The sequence below is a fragment of the Acomys minous genome (assembly GCF_964271855.1).
Source record: "Acomys minous genome assembly, chromosome: 14".
Lineage (NCBI taxonomy): Eukaryota > Metazoa > Chordata > Mammalia > Rodentia > Muridae > Acomys > Acomys minous.
Genome location: NC_140496.1, coordinates 76,845,513 through 76,868,479, shown reverse-complemented (window position 1 = coordinate 76,868,479; position 22,967 = coordinate 76,845,513). Strand labels below are relative to the sequence as shown.

The 22,967-nt window shown below is 40.1% G+C and overlaps 1 long non-coding RNA gene across 1 annotated transcript in view; it reads left to right on the top strand.

Annotated features, from left to right (window-relative positions):
• The window catches only part of LOC311582852, a 33,231-nt gene extending 31,298 nt beyond the window's left edge, over positions 1-1,933 (top strand). The window contains exon 3 of the long non-coding RNA XR_014774276.1: positions 1,859-1,933. This is a non-coding gene — a long non-coding RNA (uncharacterized lncRNA). The remainder of the gene's footprint in view (positions 1-1,858) is intronic.
• Positions 1,934-22,967: the final 21,034 nt, after the last annotated feature.

Sequence of the window (22,967 nt, the reverse complement as noted above, 5' to 3'; positions counted from 1 at the left end):
TAGTAATTAAAATTAAATTTTAAAGGAAGTAACTGCAGTAGGTCATCCTTTTATTAACTTGAGATAGATAATGAACCTGTCCTATATAAAGACGAAGCCAGATCTGCAAAGGGACTGAGGATAGTGTGTTTTAATTAAGGTAGTCTTTATTTACACTTAACGAACAGCATTGCTGCTTAGAAATTTAAGATCTTAGTGATGCACATTAACATATCACCTCGACAAATCTAATAGAGATTTAATACTTGTGTTTTAAGGGGAAATTCATCATAAGTTAAGAGCATTTACATAGTAAACTTCAAAGATGTTATTCTTTGCAGAGTTTTCCATAGTTAAAGAACACACTACACATTAAAATTTTATAGTTTTTGTGGTGCTAGAGTACACTTGCTTTGTTACTAAGCCCAATCTCCTTTTCAGCTGTGCGTGACCCCACGGCCAGCTTTAATAAACATGTAATAAATGTACTGACACTAGATACCTCTCTCCTTCCCTGCCTAAATCTCAGCGATGGTGTGTGTGTGTGTGTGTGTGTGTGTGTGTGTGTGTGTGTGTTTACAGAATGTTTAAGCATGCAAATACAACCCTAAAGATATCTCTTTGGTTGGATGGAGAGTATTTAATCATTTAAAAAGTAGGCCGAAGAGACTTACCCCAACCACACTGGTAAACAGCTATGAGATGCAACATATATAAATTAAGTGTTCACTAATTGGGGTGTGGATAGAAGCCGTCTTGCTGCTAAGTGTTTACAGTATTAGTATCCACTCTAGTTAAAGGAATTAAAGAGTCCATTTTAATTAAGAATGACAACCTTATTCTCAAGGTTCCTTTTATTTTGATGGCTAATAAGATAATTTCATCACTTGTGTGTTACTGATCTGGAGAGATGATTTTAGAGAATGGCTTAGGGAAAGTTTCAACGGTGGAGTTTCCCTGAGGTTATGTGTTATTGACTTGTGATGGCCTCTGTTACTTAGACACCTTCCCCTGGGAGTGACTGACATGTCAAGGGCCACACTGTTCTTATTATCTTCTAAGTTAACAAAATGCCTTTCCTATCCCAACCAAGAGGGAGTGACTACGAGTGTTTGCCACCAGAGTGGAGAGTTCATTGTCCAGTGTGTGTGTGTATGTGTGTGTGTGTGTGTGTGTGTGTGTGTGTGTGTGTGTGTGTGTGTTGAAAAGTTCCCTATCAGCAAGGAATGCAAGTGTTTATTTAAGAACCATTTAATGGAGGTGGTATTTCAGAGGGGTAAGTCGGGTCATCTGTACATTTGCTCATTTCCAACACAATGCTGCGTCAATTTCAGCAGTAATTTGAAGATATCAAGTTGCTTACTTTAATCATTTTGGAGCCAGCACAGAGGGTATCATTTTATCCTGTTCTTATAAACAGACTGATTGTCACAGTGTTCAGATATATCTTCATTACTCAAAATTGGTTAAATGTTCAATAATTACAATGTATTAAATTCGGTTTTATCTCACAAATAATAGTAATAAAGTGATATTCAAATCCTTTCTTCCTTAGAAGGAACTGAAGTAGAGACGATGGGTGCCTGAGGACTTTGAATTGTGAGTTCAAACCTCAGTTTTGTAATTGCTGAATGCAATTCCTGTTCACACTTGTACACTGGACATAATGCAAGGTGTGGCGGTTTAAATAAGAGTGGCCCCCCATAGACTCATAGATTTGAGTGCTTGGTCACACTAGGCGATAGTGAAAGGATTTGACAGGATCAGGAGGAATAACCTTACTGGAGGAAGTCTGTCACTGAGGGGAGGCTTTGAGATTTTGGAGGTTCATGCCAAGCCCAGAGTCTCTCTCTCTCTTTTTTTTTTTTCCTGCCTTTAGATCCGGATGTCGAGCTCTTGGCTACCATGTCTGCCTGCATGCTCCCATGCTCCCTGCTGTGAAGATAATGGACTAACCTTTGAAACTGTAGGCAATCCTCAATTAAGTGCTTTCCTTTATAAGACTCGCTGAGGTCATGGTGTATCTTCATAGCAAAAGAACACTGATTAAGGCACAAAGGTAAGTATTTCTTGTTTTCCTCATGCTAAAAGGGCATAATAATTTGGAAGCTTGCTTAGTGATTGTGTGGGCAAAGGTTATAGCAGCTATTCTTCTTCCTGTTTTTACTAACGTTGCTGACATCCACCCTCACTACTACGTACGAGCTGAAAATTGAAGGCTCATAAGTTAAAAGGATTAATGTGTGACAAATACTAAATAATGAAAAGCTAAAAGTGAGTAACGCTCACTCAGCTGGTGGGATGGATGGAGTATTCCTGTGTAGGGTAGAACACAGAGTCAGTCAAAGATGACTCAGAGTTGTCATAATGTCAAAGAGTGCACCACCCAGTGTTTTAGGTTATGACCACTTTCAGGATATTCTTCTCTTTGGGGTGCAGGTTTTAGATGTTCAACTAAACTTGTTGGTGGGAAACTGGTCAACTAATATTGTAAACTGAAGGTGCCTTCCAATATGACTGTAAGCTAAAAATGGTGCTCAACATTTCAACACTTAGTAATACTTTCCATGTATCAAGTAATGATATATTTTGACATTTCATCATTCATCTTTTTGAGACGGGGTCACGCTACATAGCCCTGGCTGTCCTGTAACTCACTATGTGGACCATGCTGTCCTCGAGTCACGGAGATCCATCTGCCTCTGCCTCTCAAGGGCTGGAATTAAGGGCATGGGTCTCCACACTTAACTACCACATCTTTATTACCCCATTTAATAGTTAGTACAATCTCATGATCCTGGTTTATGGAGGTGCTCATTTTACTTATGAGAGCGACAAGGTGGAAAGAAGATACTAGTCCACACAAGAAGGCCATAATCCAGGCCACCTGCTGCCATGATGCAGGCTGCTGGCTTCGTTTCTTTTCAGCTATGCATATTCTTCAGGCTACAGAGAGATGGCCTAAAGTCAGTGATGGAGCCTGCATCTTTCCTTCTGTGTGTTCCTTTTGTAGCTCTAGTAGAGCACCTGTAGAAAAGGATATGAGGAGAGTAGTCACCTGTGAGGAGCCTGGGTGACTATTCTCACCCATTCACCTTAGAGAACTAAAGCTGCAGCAGTCCTCACTCGCTGAGACAACCAACACTTAAAACTCAAGCTTGGCTTCACGCTCAGTTGTCTCAGTGGCCAGCCATGTACTGAGCTTCTGTGATATGGGGTTTATACTCGTGTCTGCAAAAAGTTATGAATTATACTTCTGCTAGGCCCATGTTTCCTCAAGGCTGAAAGGTTTAAACATACTCACATATCCCAGAAGTATTTTTATGATTCAGTTATTTGCCTGTAATACCTATGATGACACATTTTGAGAAATATGAATGATTTAGCTGACTTTGGAAGGGGAGTCCAAACAGTGTACTTTCATTTAGAAAGATGTGAAGCAGTTCACTTATTCATTTTTTTTTTTTGGTGTTTGTGAGAGAGCATGTATGGGCGGCATGTTTGTATGGTGTATAAACAACTGCTTATGTGCATGCACACAGGCCAGAGGAAGACTTATGATGTCCCGCCCTACCACTCTTCACCATATTCTCTTGCGATAGGAGCCCTCATAGAATCTGGAGCTAGGCTGGTGGCCATGAAGACCCAGTGAGCTCCTATCTGTGCTCCCCATAGCACTGGGTTACAGGCATATGGGCATCTATGCCTGGCTTTTTTATATGGGTGCTGGGATCCTAACTCAGGCCCTCATGCTAGGCCGGCAAGTACACTTCCTCACTGAGTCATCTTCCCAGAGGTCCCTCCCTTCTGAGACAGAGTCTCTGGCTGGCCTGGAATTTTCTATGCAGTCTAGGTTAGTTTGGAAATTGCAAGGATCCTTCTCCCTCCTCTTTCTTTCTGCCTCCCTCCTCCTAAATGCTGGGGTTACAGGCATGTATTCCCATGCCTGGCTTCCATTTCACTTTAATGACTGATGAGTGGTGAGCAGAGGTGCTTTGCAATGTTGTATTAAGATGAACTCTGACATGAACTCTGGTGCCCCATATTTGACCACCTCCCCTTGGCGGGGAGGCCTGATGGCACTCAAAGAAAGAACAAGCAGGCTTCCAAGATGAGACTTGATAGTCTATGGCCATATAGTGGGGGAAGAGGTTCCCCTCGGTCTTAGACCTAGGGGAGGGGAATAGGGTGAAAGCGGGAGGGAGGGAGGAACGGGAGGATACAAGTGATGGGATAACAATTGAGTTATAATCTGAATAAATTAATTAAACACACACACACACACACACACACACACACACACACACATGCTCTCACACACACACACACGATGGATTGTAACCCTGAGCCAGCAAAAAAACGTACTGGGGTTAGTAGAGTGGGTGACAGAGTAGATCACATACTTATGGCTTATTCTGTACCAAAACTGTAACATGTATGATGCTATCTTAGACTCTCACTATATTTTAAAATGCTTTGAAAATTTTAACTCTTTTGGAATTTTCTCTAACATATTAAATATTTATGTGTAGTATTATATTACCCATATTATATGGGTATAGTTTAGTTTATCTCACCTGTAATTATGACAGATGCTTGTTTTCAAAGGGAGGTTATTATTTTCACACACACACACACACACACACACACACACACACACACACACACACACACCAAAAGCATTGTCCCTGCCCTTTAGAAGTTTGGGGGTTAAAACAGACAGCATTCAACAAGGGCTATATAGTAAGGCTCTGTCTAAACACACACACACACACACACACACACACACACACACACACACACACACACCAAAAAACCAGAACAAACAAAAGACAACCCCAAACAAACAAACAAATCAGACAGTACTGAGGTTGAAGGAAAGGACAAAGTAGCCACTACACTTACAATATTAGATACATGATCTGAATAAAATATTTGCTCCCTTTAATCACCAAGTGTGTTAGTAATTTTTGTATTTTTTTTTTTTTTTAGAAAACCAGGAAGGACTAATGATTCAATTATACTGGGGAAAGAGAAAACATGTCACAAAATCATGCAACTCTTTAAACTGCTTTCCCCTTTCCTCTTATTACTGCCATGCTTTTTTTTAAATCTATGACTGCTATTCTAAAATATTAACCTTTAAAAATTCATTACACAGTTGGTCGTAGCACTGTGATCTGCCACATTACAGCATTCTGAATGTTTATAAGTTTTGGGGAATCCCCAATGAGTCCACTAAAGTCCCTGAAGAGAAAGAGAAATTCATACAATTGTTTTTTTCTGGTTTTGCTCACAGACAGAGCAGAACAGCCAAAAAGCAAACGCACAGAGATGAGCCATCAGGAGGCTAGGAGATGCGATAGCCCAGTCCTGCCTAGACAAACACCAGCAGGAGTGAGTCCAGTCGTCAGTCACCATGAGGTGTCTCGATATCTGAGGGACATTTGTGTAGACTGTCAGTTGAAAGCATTGACAGTGTTCCATTAGTAATGAATTATGGGAGTAATTTCATTAATTTCTTCACCTCAGTCAGTGCATATTAGTGTAAGTTACTCAACCAAATATCAAAGGGACCGTTGCATTTTAACCTTTTAGTCTTTTTCTGCGTAGCCAGGAAGAGTGAAAAATAAATTAATGTAGCATTTCTTTAAAAAATGACTGAAGATAAGGAATGGACATAATTTTTTCCTGTTTTTAATTTAATAGCGGGTTTATAGTTTTATGCAAAACCATTCACATTACATTTGACCCTCTGGGAACTGTCTTTTTTTCTGTGGATATAATTTTGAGTCTTTAATAATCTGTTGTTAAATCCAGTCTGAGTTTGATTAATGAATTGTGACGAACCAGCACATTAATTTGCAGGTTTGGTCTAATGCCCTAAAAGACTGCTTTGTTGCTGATGTTATTAGTGCTAGACTGTGCAGGCAGAGCCATTGGATGGCAGTGTGCCCCAAACAATGGGCAGTTACGATCATTGCAAAGTTCCAATGAGATAGCTCCAACAGCAACTGTGGAGCTATGTCCTAATAAAAGAAAACCCTGAGCTAATTCAGAGCCCTGAAATGGGGTTAAGGATCTCTGGGTGTGGGTTGTCTCTGGATGAAACTCAGAGGAGTCTATAAATTTAAGTGGGGGCAAAAAAACACTCTTCATTTTGATTAACCTGTAGCAGAGACATAACATTCAGTTCCATAATAAACACAGTTATCAGACCACAGGATTATTCATCACACCTGTGACTTTGTCAGCTCAGGAAATTGTGGACATTTTCAGAATATATCTCATAACCTCAAGACATTGCTTATGTCCCTCACTACCTCAAAGCTACAGTGTTCCTTAGGACAAGTCCCCAACTAGCCATTTGCTATAGTAAAGGAGTACATATACTATATCACTCATTAAAAGAACATGAGATCACAGTGTATAGGAATCTAAAGGCATAATTCTGAGGAGGGGACATATATACCCTGGCCATGGGGAGAATCCTTTTGAGGGAATTACACGACCATGTTTTCTTTGCAGGCTGACAGTTTGCACGCTTCTCAGGGTCTGTTCAAATATGCCACCACCGTGGCCCGCTGACGGCAGTGACAGAGCTGTGCCAAGCTGCTCCACCTTCCTCCCCCAAAGCTGCTGGAAGGTCTGAACTATTTGTCTTATTCAGTGACATTTTCCAAGCACATATTCTATTACTCGGCACACGGGAGGCACTTAGAAAATAATGAACACATGATGTCTTTAGGAGGAAATCAATTATTTTTTTCTCCCTCTGAATGAATCTGGGTTTTAAAAATCATTTTTAAAAAATGAAATAAAATCTGGTATCCACATTCTAAAGCTTTTATTGCCTCATAAAAGGCCTTTACAAGGCATTAGAAATGTTTATAGGAACTGATGCTAAGCGGTTTATTGTCCAGCAGCTCAGTTTATCAGGGCACTGTAGACGCTCATAACTGATTTATTTCAAAGCACTGCTATAATTAAACAAAGAGAACTGGGATTTTCCAAACGCAAACACAGAAGCAGAGAGACAAGAGAATTAGATGAAGGAAAAAAGATTAGCAAGTGGATTGGGAGTGTGTGTATGTGGTGTGTGTGTGTGTGTGTGTGTGTGTGTGTGTGTGTGTCACCATGTGCGAAAAAAGACCTAACCTGGTGAGAGAGTCGTTAGGGCTGTAAGTTGCCTTAGAGATTATTTTTCAATTTAATTTAACAAGTATTGAAACTGAAGCACAAAGAGGTTAAATGACCAGTGACCTCCTAATTGCTAAATCCAATAAACCCTTCTCAGACCTTATCTTATTTGACCACACTATTGCATTTCATGCTGTTTACCTCTCCCTTGTTCTCAGAGCACACGCAGGAGGCTGTTTCTGCCACTCAGAATGCCTTCCTCTCCCCCTCCCTTCCATCCCCACCCTCCATGCTTCTCTCAGGAAGGCTCATCTTTTATGTACTTCTGACCCCCACTTCACAAAAGCTTATTCTAGTTCACTGTTTCTCAATATTTCCATTATTGCTTCCTTAAATAGTCTTTGTAAAGCTATTTCTCTACCTTGTTTCCCCTCAATTTTCTTCCTCTTGTGCCCTTTCTGGTGGAATTTTAACCCCACAGATATAGTGTATATCTATATATATTTTGCCAACTATTGGAAATATTACACACACGCACATGCACACGCATGCACACACACACACACACACACACACACACACACACACACACACACATTCCCCCACCCTTAGCAAACTCTTCTTTTGAATAGAACTCAAATATGACAAAGGACTTTTATCTATAGCCATTTCTCTCAGATCAAGTTCCAATCTTCCATAAGAGTTGCTTCCTCCTCAAATTCCTGTTAGTGTTTTCATTTTACTTGCTTCTAACTACAGGGGAGATCAGCATACATACACTGCTCTCAAGGGGGATCTGGCATGAAGCTGTCTTCTCCTCAGCCTTGGTCAAAATGGGTACATCTTGCAAAAATGCTGCCTGTGTGGGATGGGGTGGATGACAGCAGTGTCTGCTGGCTGTAGATGACCACTGTGTTTGCTGGTCTTAGCCCTATGTCTGGTGGGGTATTAGTTTGGCCAAGTGTGTCCTGAAGCAGTATTTTTGGGGAGATGTTACTCCTTCAACTCTTGTCATGTGTAGTTGTCGCCTCTACTGACATCCTCTACTGGGCATCAAGATCAACTTGTCAATTTTTGATACACATTTTTTGAAGAAAATACAAATATGAAAATTGTCATAGTTTTGGGTATACTGACTTTTAAGCATCAGTATGAGATGCTTTTTACACATATCTCTTTTACAGCAGCCGTTCTGTGTCTTTATATTCAAAATTTAAAGCCCGCTTTATAAGATGGACTGTTAGTTGGTACTGTAGCTGGCTGGGTCGTAGGCACTCAGGGAGAACCTACTATGATTCTGTGGAATGGATAGAGTAATAAGCTGCCCTGTAAGTTTGTGTTCCTCAGCTCATAGGTTATTGCATCTCTCAACCCTCATCAGAGATGCTCCCTTTTGGCAGTTAAGTGTTGATTAATACAGAGACCTCAACCGGTCCACATGTAGAGAATAATGGAAAAAAATGGGACATCCGTATCATACCTCCCAAACAGGTCAGGGATTATCATGGAGGAAAGGCAGAAGCATTGTAAGAGTCAGGGGGAGTGAATCTCTGCAGCAAAACATCCGTCAGATGCGAATGGTTGCACACATGAGCTTATAATGGCAAACTGCTAGCACAAGACCTGTACAAGATCAAGCCAGCCAAAATCCCAGCATGGATGGGAGAGGGGCTCATGAAGCATTACCTCTTTCTGGGGGATCTATTGGCAATTGATGGCTACATGAAGGAGGGAGAGTCAGTTTTCGCTCCCTAAGGATGAGGACCCTGAGAGATGCCTTGCGCTCCAGCAGCTGTTCCTACAGGCAACACTAAGTGGACCCAATAGCTATTAACTTATACAAGAGGAAAGACTGCATGAAGAAGGTTATGAGGAACGAATCGGAGAGGAATAGAAGGTAGAGGAGTGAGAACTAATTCAAATACATTATCTGAACCTATGAACATTAAGTAAAATATTTAATGAAAAGAAGACCCTTCAATATTTTTTTTATTGATCTGTTGAAATCAAATCCTTTATCAGTATTTTAGATGTAAACAATATTTTCATTGAATGTAGAAAGCTACGTTGACAGCAATTTATATCAGACTGTAAAATATCATTTTGATTTCTGGCCTCTATGGGTTTGTAGAGAACTTATTTGAAGCTCCTGTGAAGGTAATATTTTTTTTTTTTTATATGCTGTCCCTATAGTTCAGCTTTACATTTTCTTAGAAGCTATTGGTATTTTTGATGATTGAATCAAACAGGCCATCAGACATATTAGTTCTGACTGTTGGTGATCTTAGATAATTTCTCACTTACAGTTCAGTGAATCCCATTGCTGCTACATGGGATTTCCATGTCAGAGCCATCGCTATGCGGGGGATTTTGAAAATTGGTCTATTTCTTACATGTTCTTCCTAGGATGGGGGTAAGGTGCTGTGAGAGGAAGCAAGACTCAAGAAGGAGGAGTGAGCATCTCTAGTCTTCTCCATTTCCCAGGCTTTGCATTGCTTCCTGCTGGAGACGTACCTCTTCCATCCCTGTTCCAGGGAAGATGTCAACCCAAGCAGTCAGACACAGCGTTGCTAGAGGAGTTTCTGGCTGCTGTTTCTTCTCACGCTTACAAACATTGTTCTCATTACATCATCTTGATTTGATTCAAGGTGCACGATTATGCTCCAGACACTGTACATAAAGCAATCTGTGTTTTGACTGGTGATAAGTTGCTAACCATCTAGCTGGCTAAGCCAGTCCACAGAGAGGCAGTTAATATTGTGAAACTTCAATAAGGTCGGCTGTCAATGCGATAGATATTGCGGGTGAACACCCTGATCTCCCCTTGTAATCCTTGGAATCTCTGCTATCCATCACTCTATAATACATTTGTTTAGCAGGGAAATAGGCTTCTAAAAATCTTACCATCAAAGTAAGCCTCAGCAGCAGCATTTCTAAACCCGACACACACGTCTCAACAACGCTGTCGGAACGCTATTTAGGCTTTCAAATTTAGCGAGGGGTTATGAATTTACAGAAGAATGACAAAAGATTGAACAGTGTTCTCCTTTGTTTTTTCTTGGACGATAAATAAGTCCCAGAAGCACTTGCTTCCCCTTCCCTCTCAGCCAGCATTTGAGAGGTGTGTTTGGGTCTTAAGTTTTCCCTTCCTCTGACAGGTCTAAATGTAGATTTTTCAAAAGCTCACCAGATTTTTTCTACTGCTAAAACCGTAAGTGGTACAAAAGGGAGGAAGAATTAGGTCAAGGAAGGTACAGCTTTATTTTTATAAATGGAAACAAAGGGCTCAGGGTGGAGGTCTGTGGGACATTGCTTGCCTGCTCTGAGCTGGGCCTTGGGCTGCTTTCCCAGCACTGCAAAAACAAGCAAATAAAAGTGGAATTGTCAAAAGTAAGTACTCCTGACATTTTTTTTAAATTCAAGAAAAAGAATGTTTATCTATGCATTTTGCTGTCTTTCACTTAGTTTCATTGTCTCAATAATTCCTTCCTGAAGAACTTGTGTTCCTTAAATGCTGTCTCAAGAGCAGGACTAGCCATGGTCCCCAGTCAGCGTTTCCCAGGTATGACTTTGGGAAGAAGACATTTGCTCTATGCTTAGTATATTTTGAATTTATATGAACATTCTAATGAATGATCTTATTGTGTGTGGTTCAATTTCCCGGGGGAAGAGTTTTCTTCTATTTAATCTCAGGAAATAGGATCAGCTCTGCCAAGGTATTGTAGAGCCTAAGGAAACACTTCCCGTATTTAAATTAAGAGCTGAAACTTGCCTAAAGGGGTCTCACTAATTAGAATTCCAGTGGAGCAAGCATGGGAAGGTTGCAGACTGTGTCTACATGCACCTCTCTTCTACTCCTGGTGGGAATTTTGAAGGGATTTTGCATAGTTTCCCTAGGCGATCAATTACAGACCCTCTTTTCCCAGTAATTTTTGAATTCATTATTCTTAAATATCAAAATGCATAAAGGAAAATATATCCTTTAAGCTATGGTATAAGACACTGTGATTCAGCCAAAGGTTTCTCAGAGCTTTAAAAAAAAAAAAAATATATATATATATATGTATATAGAGGTTTTCTTGTCTTCATTCAGATTAGCCTTAAAATGGAGCCATGCTCTTGTGGAAAACTGACTTCTCTTCATGATACCAGCCTCTCTGAGGACAAGGACACATGTGTTACATACCCTGATTAGAGCACTGTGCTTAGTGTTTCATAAAAAAATAGACATCTAATACATTTGTAATTAAGTGTGATAGTGTCTGCTTTTCTTGAGCATTCTTCTCAGATATTTTAGAGAATTCTGATAAACAGAGGAAGAAATGGTGTTGTTACAAGGTGCGTTTCAGGGACTCTTTAGGCAATTTCCTTGCAATGCAGTTTTTGTACTGCCAGGACCTTCCTGGTGTCAGTACACTGCTGGGAGCTAATAGAACATTTACTTTGATTTTTTTTTTTACTCTGCCCTAACTAAATTTAACAAGGCAAATAGAAAGAAAGGGAGTCAAGATAATATTCAAAACAACAGAAATTGGCAATACATTTTTACATGAGCTATATGATTACTGTGGAAAAGAAAATCATACTTAGTAGGGTTAATAAACACTTTGTTTTGCAGATTTCTTGGAGGCATTTGGATAATATTTTTAGATATAGTAATAAAAGGCTGAGTCACTCAGAGAAGATCCAGTAATGGTGGCTAACATTTCTCAAACTCTTAGATAAGCTATGTTTTTTGTTTTTTTTTAAATTTCTTTCAGTCTGTACAAGAATTTACTTGCTCTTTTCAATCAACATTACCTGGACACTATGGTTAAAATTTTATACATGAACAATGCCATTTTCATACGGGTAAATTATAGCTTAGGCAACAAGGTGGACTTTGTCAATATGGATACTCCGGGTTGTCTTTTCTTCTCCCAGAGCCCATTTGATTTTTACCGTGATAAAGTACACACAAGGTACACCCAACTCCAAAACATTTTTGTTGTTGTCCCCAGAGGAGACTCAGTACCTGCCATCCCATAACTTCTCATTCTCCTATCTCTCCAGTTGCCAAAGCCCCCATTTTACTTCCTGCCACCATCAACTTGGCAGCTGTAGGTATCTGGTGGCCAATATGTTGAGGACATTGTCTTCCAGGGCTGGGTTACATTCTGAACTTCTTAAATTCAGCAGTTTACCCTTTTTTTTTTAAACAGGTGACCATCTGTATTTATGCCTAGCCTATGTTTGAGCTCAAAGGCTTTGCATCATTTAATAGCCTCCCATCAGATTCTCCCAAGATGCTGCTAGGAAATTTCGCATCCTGTCTATCCCCTAGTTTCCCCAGTGTGCTCTGTCCTGAGACCTCTTTCGTCATTGAACCAACCAAGGTGCCTCACTCTGTTTAGTGTTCCCAGAAAGTCTTCATGTAGAGCACAGAATTCCATTAACTTGAAACTCAGTGTCATTTCAATTTTACCATAGGCCTGGCTGTCCTGGAACTTGCTGTGTTGTACAGGCTGGCCTCGAACTCGGAGATTCTCCTGCCTCTGCTTCCTCCGAGTATTGGGATTAAAGATGTGCTCCACTGCTGCCTGGCAGAAATGGAGTTTTAACAGGTCAGTCAGATCTATTTGACTTATAATCAGGGACATTTTTTTCTATCTCTTTCACCATGTGTTTTCTGCCCCCTTATTAACTGGGCTTTCTATGAGTCGTGGTGGATTCATCAGGTCTGATCTTTAAAGTTATTTTTAACTGGGAGAGCAGAAAGAAAGGGTGGTAGATGGGGAAAGGCGGATCTCCTGAAGCCTTTATTGTTTCATATGAAAAAGGATAGAGTCCCCAGTGGGGCTTACTGAGATATGATGGAATGAGTGTTCCTGAAAAGGCCCATGTGTGTCTCCTGTCCTAGAAGACACTGGCAGGGTTTGGCCCTGCATCCTCCCTGGACTCACATAGCCTGGGAAGTGGCAGCCCACCTCTGCCTGCTCAGGATCCTTTGGAAAGAGGTCACAGTCACTGGAAGGGCTCAGCTGACATTTGTCTCTACTTCTTGAGGCCAAGCAAGGATTCACTTTTCTTTGTTTTAGGAATTATCCTGTGGATACAAACAGCTGTTGACTAGCATGATGGGAACGGATGGCTACTAAGTTCATTTGTTTGCCTTCTCATTTTTTAAAAAAAATTATTTGTCTTACACATTTAACTTCAAATATCAACTCTAAACTTCAGTTTGGGACTATTATTTCTACTGAGCTCTGGGATATGTAGCAAAAAAAAAAAAAAAAAAAAAAAAAAAAAAAAAAAAAGAGTAGCAAATGATGGAGAATACTTTAATAGCTTTCTAGATTGAAAATGTATTATCAAAAATCATTTTAAAAGTACAAATTAGCTATAATTTTTCACTGAATGAATAGCTCTTATTTTGATAATCATCCTTGTACCTGAGATTAAAAAAAAAAGACTCCTTAGATCAGAAGTTCTCAACCTGTGGGTCATGACCCCTTTGGGTTGAACAATCTTTTCACTTGGTTCACATATCAGATATCCTGCATATATGATATTTACATTGTGATTTGTGACAGTAGTAAAATTACAGTTATGAAGTAGGAATGAAAATAATTTTGTGGTTGAAAGTCACCACAACATGAGGAACTGTATTAAAGGGTCACAGCATTAGGAAGGTTGAGAATCTTATCAGTGTCTTGAATGGCACTGCATATAGTTACAGCATAGAGCCATGCAACTGGGGGCACCGTAAGATCTCCATCAAAGAGGTCTTGACAACTGGGGGTTCAAACAAATGCTCACATGATCTTGATTGCAAAGGCCTTGGCACATAGGAGATCCTCAGTCAATATTTACACAGCTATTAAACTGAAGAAGCAGCTGGGTGCTTTTCATGAGGAGGGTTTTGATGCTGGCTCCATGAAGGATGACAAAAATCAAATTCCTCTGTTGAGGAGTCCACAGTGGAGAGGATGCTTGGGTTAGTGTGTGAGCAGCTCAGGTCTTACTTCTAGCTCAGCCTCTGCTACGAACGTTGGTCCATGGACAAGTTGGGTGAGGTCAGCTGCCTCTCTCTACAGGGAAAGGTGGTTAGTAGTTAGCAAAATGTTATTTTCTTCTTCTCATGCAGTCTTACAAAGGAGTATAGTACACACAGTGTGGAAAAGTAGATCATCCTGGGTAGGAGCCAAGGAAGCTGCCTCAGGCTAGTTTGCTTTGCCACTCTGTGGTCCCCCACAGCACAGTTTGAAAGTGGTCAGCCTTAACGATCTGTTAGGTCTCTCTCCAGCTGCGACCTCCAAGGGCAGTGTTAATAATCAGTGTTACAAGGAGCTGTCTGGAGGCTTGTGGAGGACACTTGAGGACATCTTTCGAGAAGCACTTCTTCAGAGTGTCATCTTGCCCCTCAAACCTACATTGGTCTTTGTAGTCTCCAACTTAGCTGTGCCACTCAGCCATGTCATCTCCTGAACCTGAAACTTGGGATCTGCGCAAGCCTCCTTGCTCATGGTTCACACGCAGTAAGTCATCATTTCCACTCAGCTCCAAATAGTTGTTAAATTTACCAGCCATATTTCCAATCCCAGAACTCAGGCTCCTCTCTCATGCCTTGGTGTAGTACCATTGAACTGTGGATTGTCATTTCCTCCTGCATATGCCATTGTGTAGTGTCTCCCACAGTTCCTAAGACAAGCCTGGTGTCTCCTGGACAGCAGAGGATGCTCCCCTGTGATGACCTCACCCACCTTTCAGGCCTCCACCTCTGTCACAGGCCACCTGTCATGCTCCACAGAGACCAGGGTGCCTCTGGTTCTTTGACATACAGTTGTTTGACCGAGTGTCTTCTATTCTACATGCTTGGGACCAGACGTCTTTCAGATTTCGGAGTTTGTTTTTGGATTTTAGAATATTTATATAGACTTTTTGAGCTAGGTTTGAAAAGCCTGAATTCAGACTCTTCTAAAATCAGGAGCTTTGAGTCACATTGGTGCTCAAAACACTTCAGATTTTAAAATTTTATATTCAGAATGATCAATCTGTATCATGTAGTTTTATAGCTTCACTTATTGGGTCATGGTGATTTTTCTCTATAATTCTCCCTTTTACCTCAGCCTCCAAAGTGCTGGGATTATAGGCATGAGCCATCACTTGTAGCTCTAATTTATAATATTTCTTTAATATCTATAGAAATCTTGTAATGACTCTTGGCTAAGTGCCCTATGTTGTAAGGGTTTTGTGTTATTACCACCTTGTGTTGAAATAACCCATACAGAACTATCTCTATAATTCATTGAAAGATGTCACTTTAATTTTTATTTAATTTTCCCTCTTAAGTTTATTTATTTTAATTGTTAAATAAAATTGTATCATGACCATGATGAAAGACACCTCAGGGGCAAGCAGAAGGTTATTATGAAATATAATATTTAAAAAATTTAAAAGCCAAGCTTTTAAATTAAATGTGTTTATTGCACCTTAGTATTAGCATGAAGTTATAGTAAGCTTTAGATGCACTATTTTGTTCTTAAATTTCTGCATCATTTAAAAAGGGGGTGATGGCTGAAACTCAGAATGAGTTCCAGGGCAGCCAAAGCTACACAGCGAAGCCTTTTCTTGAGAGAGAGAGAGAGAGAGAGAGAGAGAGAGAGAGAGAGAGAGAGAGAGAGAAGAAGAAGAAGAAGAAGAAGAAGAAGGAGGAGGAGGAGGAGGAGGAGGAGGAGGAGGAGGAGGAGGGAGGGAGGGAGGGAGGGGGAAGGGAAAGGGGAGGGAGAGGGAGGGAGAGAGGGGGGCGTTATTTTGGACATTCTTTTGAGGTTGTTCTTTGTCCTACATGGGTCTCTGGGATGGTGAATGCACCTGTGTCCCCTGATGCTCGGACACTTGGGAATCTCAGTCAGGCAGTCTTTCCCACCGTACCATCCTCTCCTTGTCTAGCAGCAAGACTACCTATCATCGACATGGGTTAGCCTGCCCCAAGGCACAGAATCCAGCAATGCCTAAGAAAGAGATGACCCAAAAAGAAAGCAGATTTGGACTTGGGACCCTTGGGCAGGCCCCTTTGTGGAGTGCACACACTTAACTCTGGGTACAGTGTATAGAGAGCACAGTATTTTCTCCAGCCATCGGGTGACCTGAGGCTGTCACTGGGTGGGAGAAAGGACAGTCACCGCCTCTCTGACGAACCTTTGGGGATGTTTTGTGATACCTTGCTCACTTTCCAGATGAGACTGGACAGTGACTTACTGGTGTGCTTTCTGAGCTCTGACCTAGAGAAATCCCTCCTTTGTCATTTTGCATAGCTTTTTTTGCTAAGTGACAGAGTTGAGTCTGTCACAACGTGAGCCAAACAAAATGGTGATTCTCCAGCCCACTAGTGTGGCGTCTCTCCTCTTAACCACTCTGCAGTGGTCATTATTAGGAAGCAGTTATTTATTGGTCTTCACGCATGAAACGAAGGAGAGCTCTTCTAAGTATTTATTGTTTCATATGTATATATATTTTAAGACTTTAGCTCCTGACACTGGCTGAAATTACCATTATGAAACACCGAATTTGTACAATGGGGCTGCGTTGGGGTCTGTGACCCGTGGAAAGCTGCTCCGATGTACGCACTTTCGTTTTACTGACTAGATGGAGCTGCTCCATCTGCACACAGGCTGAAGCAGCCACCGAGTTCCACCAGGGGCTGCTGTTGAACTTCTGAAAAAGATCATAATTCAGAGAAGAAGGTGGGGAGCTGGTGAATGGGGAGGGAGGCATGGGACTGCTGGGGGTGTGTGGAAAAAAATCTCGGGTGCAAAGCTGACATTTCTGTCTGAGGTGAGGCATGCTTTGCTGATGCCACACATGGAATGTTTCGGAAGTGTCAGTAATAAATACTTCTATCAGGAACCTTCATATTCCACGGCTCTACTTATCAAACCCCAAGGAGACTCATACAAAGACATAGCTGTCAGGGGCTAATTTGGGATCTGAAAATGATGGTGGTTGTCAGGCGCCTTCCCCATGTGTGATATTTATCTTCTCTCACAAACAAACTGAGTGCAGCGTTTTTAATTAATTTCCAAGTGTCTCCCATGGTAATTTTCTCTCTAATATATTAATACAATGATTTAAGCCCTCATTCAGGAGCAGACTTTTGGTTGAAAATCACCAAAGGCTTAGATGGTGTTTAATGTTATCAATAAGGTACACGTTCGTTGGTTTTCAGGGAATCAATATAGTTGCCCTCTCCTCATTTTTATTTTTAGAAGCATCAATGAGGTTTAAAAAAATCTCTTTTAAGTATATTAAGGAAATCATAGGCCTGCTGATTTTATTTTTCTCCTTTTGATTGGAGGGAGCTCTCAGGCCATTTCTCTTATTGTTTGTGGAAGATGTGCATCAGGCAAAGCTCTTGATTTGATGATGAAGGAGTGAATTTTTAAAAGGATCCCCCTTAAAAAAACTTGTTTTTTTTTTTTTTTTTTTTTTTTTAAGAACAAAAGTCCCTTAAAAAAGACCACAGAAAGGGTCACACTTTGGAAGCAGGTAAAGCAGGCAGTTAAAGAGTGAGTGAAATCATCTTTTTTTTTTTTCTGTCCAAGATCCCTTTCAGTACAAAGCATGAAATAGAATAATAAGAAACTGAAGGCATACTATTTGTTGCTCAAACAATGTATTTCACAAAACAAACGAGTGTGTGCTAATTGACCAGATTCAAACATTTCACACTGCATCTATACATCTGTATTCTCCAAGACATGCTGTACCCAATACAATTTTATCTGTCAATTAAGATAAATACATTGGAGAGGGAAAACATTGAATGGAAATGAAAGTGACATCTTTCATAGAAGCCACATTTAGGGTTTTATTTCTTTAATATTATTATGCTCTTGGCCCAAAGGTTGCCTCAAATTTCATAAGGAGGTTTTCCCTCGATTCACCTTTAGCATATTTGATTACTGGGGTGATAGGGCAGTTCCTAAAGAAATATTTACCTGTCTCTGAAAAATGACGTTCAAAAATCATTGCAAACCACAGCAACAAGCAGAAATCCCCAGAATTTATATGGGGCTTTCAGTTTCCTACGAATAAATGTTAAATCCATAGAAATTCAGGAAACTTGCTCTTGCAGGTCTGAAGATTAAATGTGTCATATTCTCCCTGTGTGAGAATTTCATTCTTTCTTCCCTTTCCAGCCTGTCACATGAACATTTCCCCTAGACCCATTAGACAAATTTAATAACCAAATATCTATCTAGTGAGAACGGATTTTTAAAGTGCAGCTTCCCCGTGAATAACCTGTGTCCCCTTCACTCCTCACCCCTGGCCTGGTTGCATGTGAGCGCTACAAAAATCAACCTTTTAAGCACAGATTGACCCTGGCAGCTTTTATTTTATGTGATTTCCAAGGATCGGTCTAGAAACGCTTCTTAATTGAAATAGTTCTCCTCCTCTGGCTTTTATTTTATTGTCCTTTCCTTCTTGACATCTTGTACATCGCATCAGAAGCTATTTTAGACACATGAAATGACAGCTTTCTCAGAGTCCGACTCTGGATGCTGATAGATCTGTGCTTCTTCAGGCAGGCAGGTTGCTGGCGCCAGCTTTAGAGAAGCTTCCCGGGCACGGCACGATAGACGAGCCACCTAGAAACGCAACCTAAACTGTGGGTTAATCATCCGGCACCGGCTGGTGTCAACTCTCCCCTGCTCTGAATCCTACCTAAGAGCAAGAAAGCCAAGAACTGTTTTCTCTTTGCTATTTAATTTAACAGAAACTGGGATCAACTTTAGGCAGAAGTTATATTTCCTCTCAGCTGGGCTGGAAAGGCTACTGTAATTTAGTGGTGTGTCATAAAGAAAACCCGATGCAACCCCACAGCATCTTTTCTCCTCTGTTGTATTTTCCTCCGGTTGGAAGAGCACACAAAGTGGTTGCTCTGTGTCTCAGATGTGCACAGATAACCCATGAGTTACAGAATCTGAGGGAAAAAAGCTCTGTGATGCCTTGGAGTTAGGGGAGGGTTATTTGTGAACAATGTATTTACATCAGGAGTAGGGGGAAAAAAGGAAGCAGGATACAAAAATATTGTCATGAGGAACAAACAGTTCAGTGGATCAGACCCGTCCTCACTAGAAGTAGAGAGCAAACATCTCATAATGGGATGAGTAACAATACGAGTACCCTACATTTGTTTTTTGCTTCTACCTAAGTCTTTGTAACTTTACAATGTAAGATTCAGAAATTGGAGCCAATTACCATAATATGTGGTGGTTTGGTGGGAACATGCTCTACATCAGACAGTTAAAAGGGTTTACTGCTATTAGGAGCATGTTAATGCCCTTGATAATGTCTCTACTTGCTTTGTAATGTCTCTTGCTGAAGTATAGAATTCTTTTATCTTCTTATTACATTATGCAAAAACTTGAATTGAAAAGATATTTGCAGGAACATTTAAAGTAGTGCATCAATCAGCTTCAAAGAAGAGAAAATGTTCTCGGAATAGCTTATAAAAGGATAACTGTCACTTTTATTTTGGGTGAACAAAGGCGACAACGCAGAAAGCACTTTATTGTAAAAGCACATGGTGCGATTCAATAAATACGCCGTATAAATATAAAAGAGAAGAAAGTTCGAAATTATCTTATGACTTAAGTGTAATTTAAGTAATACTTTCAGAATGCAGCCAGCAACGAGGTCCTCTTGGTACCAGGTCCTGAGCTGTAGCCTGTGAGTCCCCGTGAGGTGATAGCTGTCTTTGATAACACAGGATTTGAATGGATTAGTCATGCTCTGTTTTTAATACTTCTCAGAAGGCTACAGAGAGGAGCGTGTGGGGAGAGCATTAGCAAAAACCTTAACAACCACTTAATTGCGTAAGCTCCTCAAAATGGGTTTCCTTACGTGCATGCTACTCAGCTGTTGCTCTTCTTGTGGCTGCTGCTAAGGCAGCGTTGGGTTTGTGTTTAACTGTGTTGTGACTTGGGTTCTCATTGCCAGATGTTCCCTGTGTAGTAGGAGAAATCTGTCTGCAGCATGATTTGCAGACCTTTAGGATCGGGGCTGCTTTGCTGCTGTTTGTTAAGGATACTTACACCTTCCTTATATTAAGAGTTTTTTGATTTTATATTTATTTATTTTGTGTTAGCTTAAAAGCATGCTTTTGAAACTCAGTTTTCTAAATATGTTTCCCAGGTATTAATCCTTGACCTGATGATAAAAGATGAGGAAGTGACTCTGTTCAGTAAAGCTTAAGAATCTGCAATCTGAACTTTAGTTTTACTTTTTACTTCTTAGTACTGGCATGTGAGCTTAGGGTTTCTTATACACTCTAAAGCCACATTCCCCAGACTGAACTATCTATCTAAAGGAAATATGGCACCTGTGAGGCATAATATACACGTTCACAACAGGAAAAACCATCTACAGAATAGAATTTTTTACAATGCATGTTTTTATCTATATAGACATACGTCTAGGTGCAGAGAGTCAGGTCCTGTACGTAGAAGCTGTGTGACAAATGCCTGTTGATGACGGTTAGTGCATTTAAAAAGATACTAGTCAGTAAAAAGATATCTCTATTTTCTGACCTGACAAAAGGATGATATGCCTTGTTAAATGTAGTGATATAATCTTTTCCAAAGCTCAGATTCTTCCAAGATTAAAAAAAATTCATTTAAAGTCAAATAACCAGGCTAATTTACTCCCTCACACCACTGTAGTGTAGGAAATTATCCTAATGCTATGACATTTCTAAGAAACAATGCTCATTTATTTAAAAACTACAAATATAGAACCTTATAATAAGAAATCAGCTCATAGCTTTGTGACATCACTTTGCTCACATCTTATTTCTTATGGCCATTGTACACAGTACCCAACTTATTAAAATAATTTTCTCCTCATTTCAGTGGGCCTCACGCAGATTCTCAGTAGAGCGCCATTCAGCCACTACTCTCTGAGATGCCCCACTTTCTCATCACTCCTTTCTCTTGGCTTGCTTGGGAACACTCTCATTTTGAAAGTACAGGGAGAATTATCTCATAAAAGAAATTTAATAACAACAGAACTTCTGAGATTCTGAAAATACAGACTTCTTAAGTTATTGAACTATAGGAGAAGCTGTAATTTATAACCAGCAAGTTAGAATGTTGTACACATCTGTGTACTGTTTCAGGAAAATAAAGGTTGTTACCATAGCAACTGCCACATAATACGGAACATACGTTACTTGCAAGATGCCAGGCTTCGTGTTAAAATTTTTTTTTTCTCCCTCTTCATGGCTGCTTCCTGATGTTTGAAGGATTCCCACCTCCTCTTTACTAATTCGTGGGGTTTTCTCCATTAACACTCTCATTTCCCATTTTTAATACATTTCATTTTTAATACTTTTTTAGTTCAACCAGTAAGTTTGCATAGCACAGCTATGATCTGTCTCAACATTTCTCCCTCTTACTCATGTTTGGCCAATTTTTAATGAATTTTGGGTATAGATACGTATATGTGGTAAAGATATGTTTAATTACTATAAATATGACACATAAATGTACCTGCTAACTTTTTCTTTTGTTTGACTTATTGAGTGTCTGTCTCACAATTTGAACTACTTGACCATTATGGTATTTTACTCCTTCAACAGTATCACTTGGAAGTATATATTTACTTTTTAAAAATTAATTAATTGATTTATTCATCTTATATCCTGATCGTAGTCCTTTCCCTCCTTTCCTCCTCCTCCTGGCCTCACCTTCCCTCCTTCTTCCTATATAGATATTTTTTTACTTAAGCATTTGTATGGTATGTTCAATATAATTTGAAATCAATCATAATTTAGATAGTTTTGAATATTTTATTTTTATTGTATATTTTAATTTTTTGAGAATTTCACGCATGAGTACTATATTTACATAATTTCTACTCTCTTCCTCCTCACTCTCACTCCTGGGACCATCCTATTCATAATTTTTTGCTTAACTTTCTTTGTTACACACATACATGTCTGGACATTTGAGCATATAAATGCAAAGTGCCACGTCTGTTTAGTGATGTTCGTATGTGTTTAGTGCCCACCACATAGGATTAGATAACCTATCAGAGGGGATGTTCACATTTTATGATGACAAAATTTATCTACTTAAAAATATTAGAAACTACATGTGATAGTTCATATCTACAACCCCAGCACTTGGGAAGCTGAGGCAGGGGGATCACTACTCGGCTTCAAAATCCATGTTGGGTATAGAGTCAGATCTTCTTTAAAGAAAGAAAGAAAGAAAGAAAAAAAAAACTAGCTCATGACTTTATTTGTGACATCGCATGCTCACATCTTATTTCTCATGGCGATTGTACACAGTACCTAACTCATTAAAATAATTTTCTCCTCACTTCAGTGGGCCTCGCACAGATTCTCTGTAGGGTGTCATTCAGCCACTACTCTCTGAGATGCCCCATTTTCTCATGGCTCCTTTCTCTTGGCCTGCCGGGGAAAACTCTCATTTTGAAAGCACAGGGAAAATTATCTCATAAAAGAAATTTAATAACAACAGGTTTCCAGTCTTTCTTGGAGGGTAGTACTAATTACTTTTCTTATGAGTGTGACAAAATACCTGAGAGGAGCAACTTAGGAGAGGAAGCTTGATTTATTTTATTTTTTTCCCCCGCCTCACTTCCGGGGAACACATCCTACCGCCGAGGTGGAGTCATGGTGGCTGGAGTGGTCTGGTCTGAGGTGGTCTGGTCTGGAGTGGTCTGGTCTGGAGTGGTCTGGTCTGGGGTGGTCTGGTCTGAGGTGGTCTGGCCTGAGGTGGTCTGGTCTGGAGTGGTCTGGTCTGAGGTGGTCTGAACGTCTTCAGATCTTGTCAGAC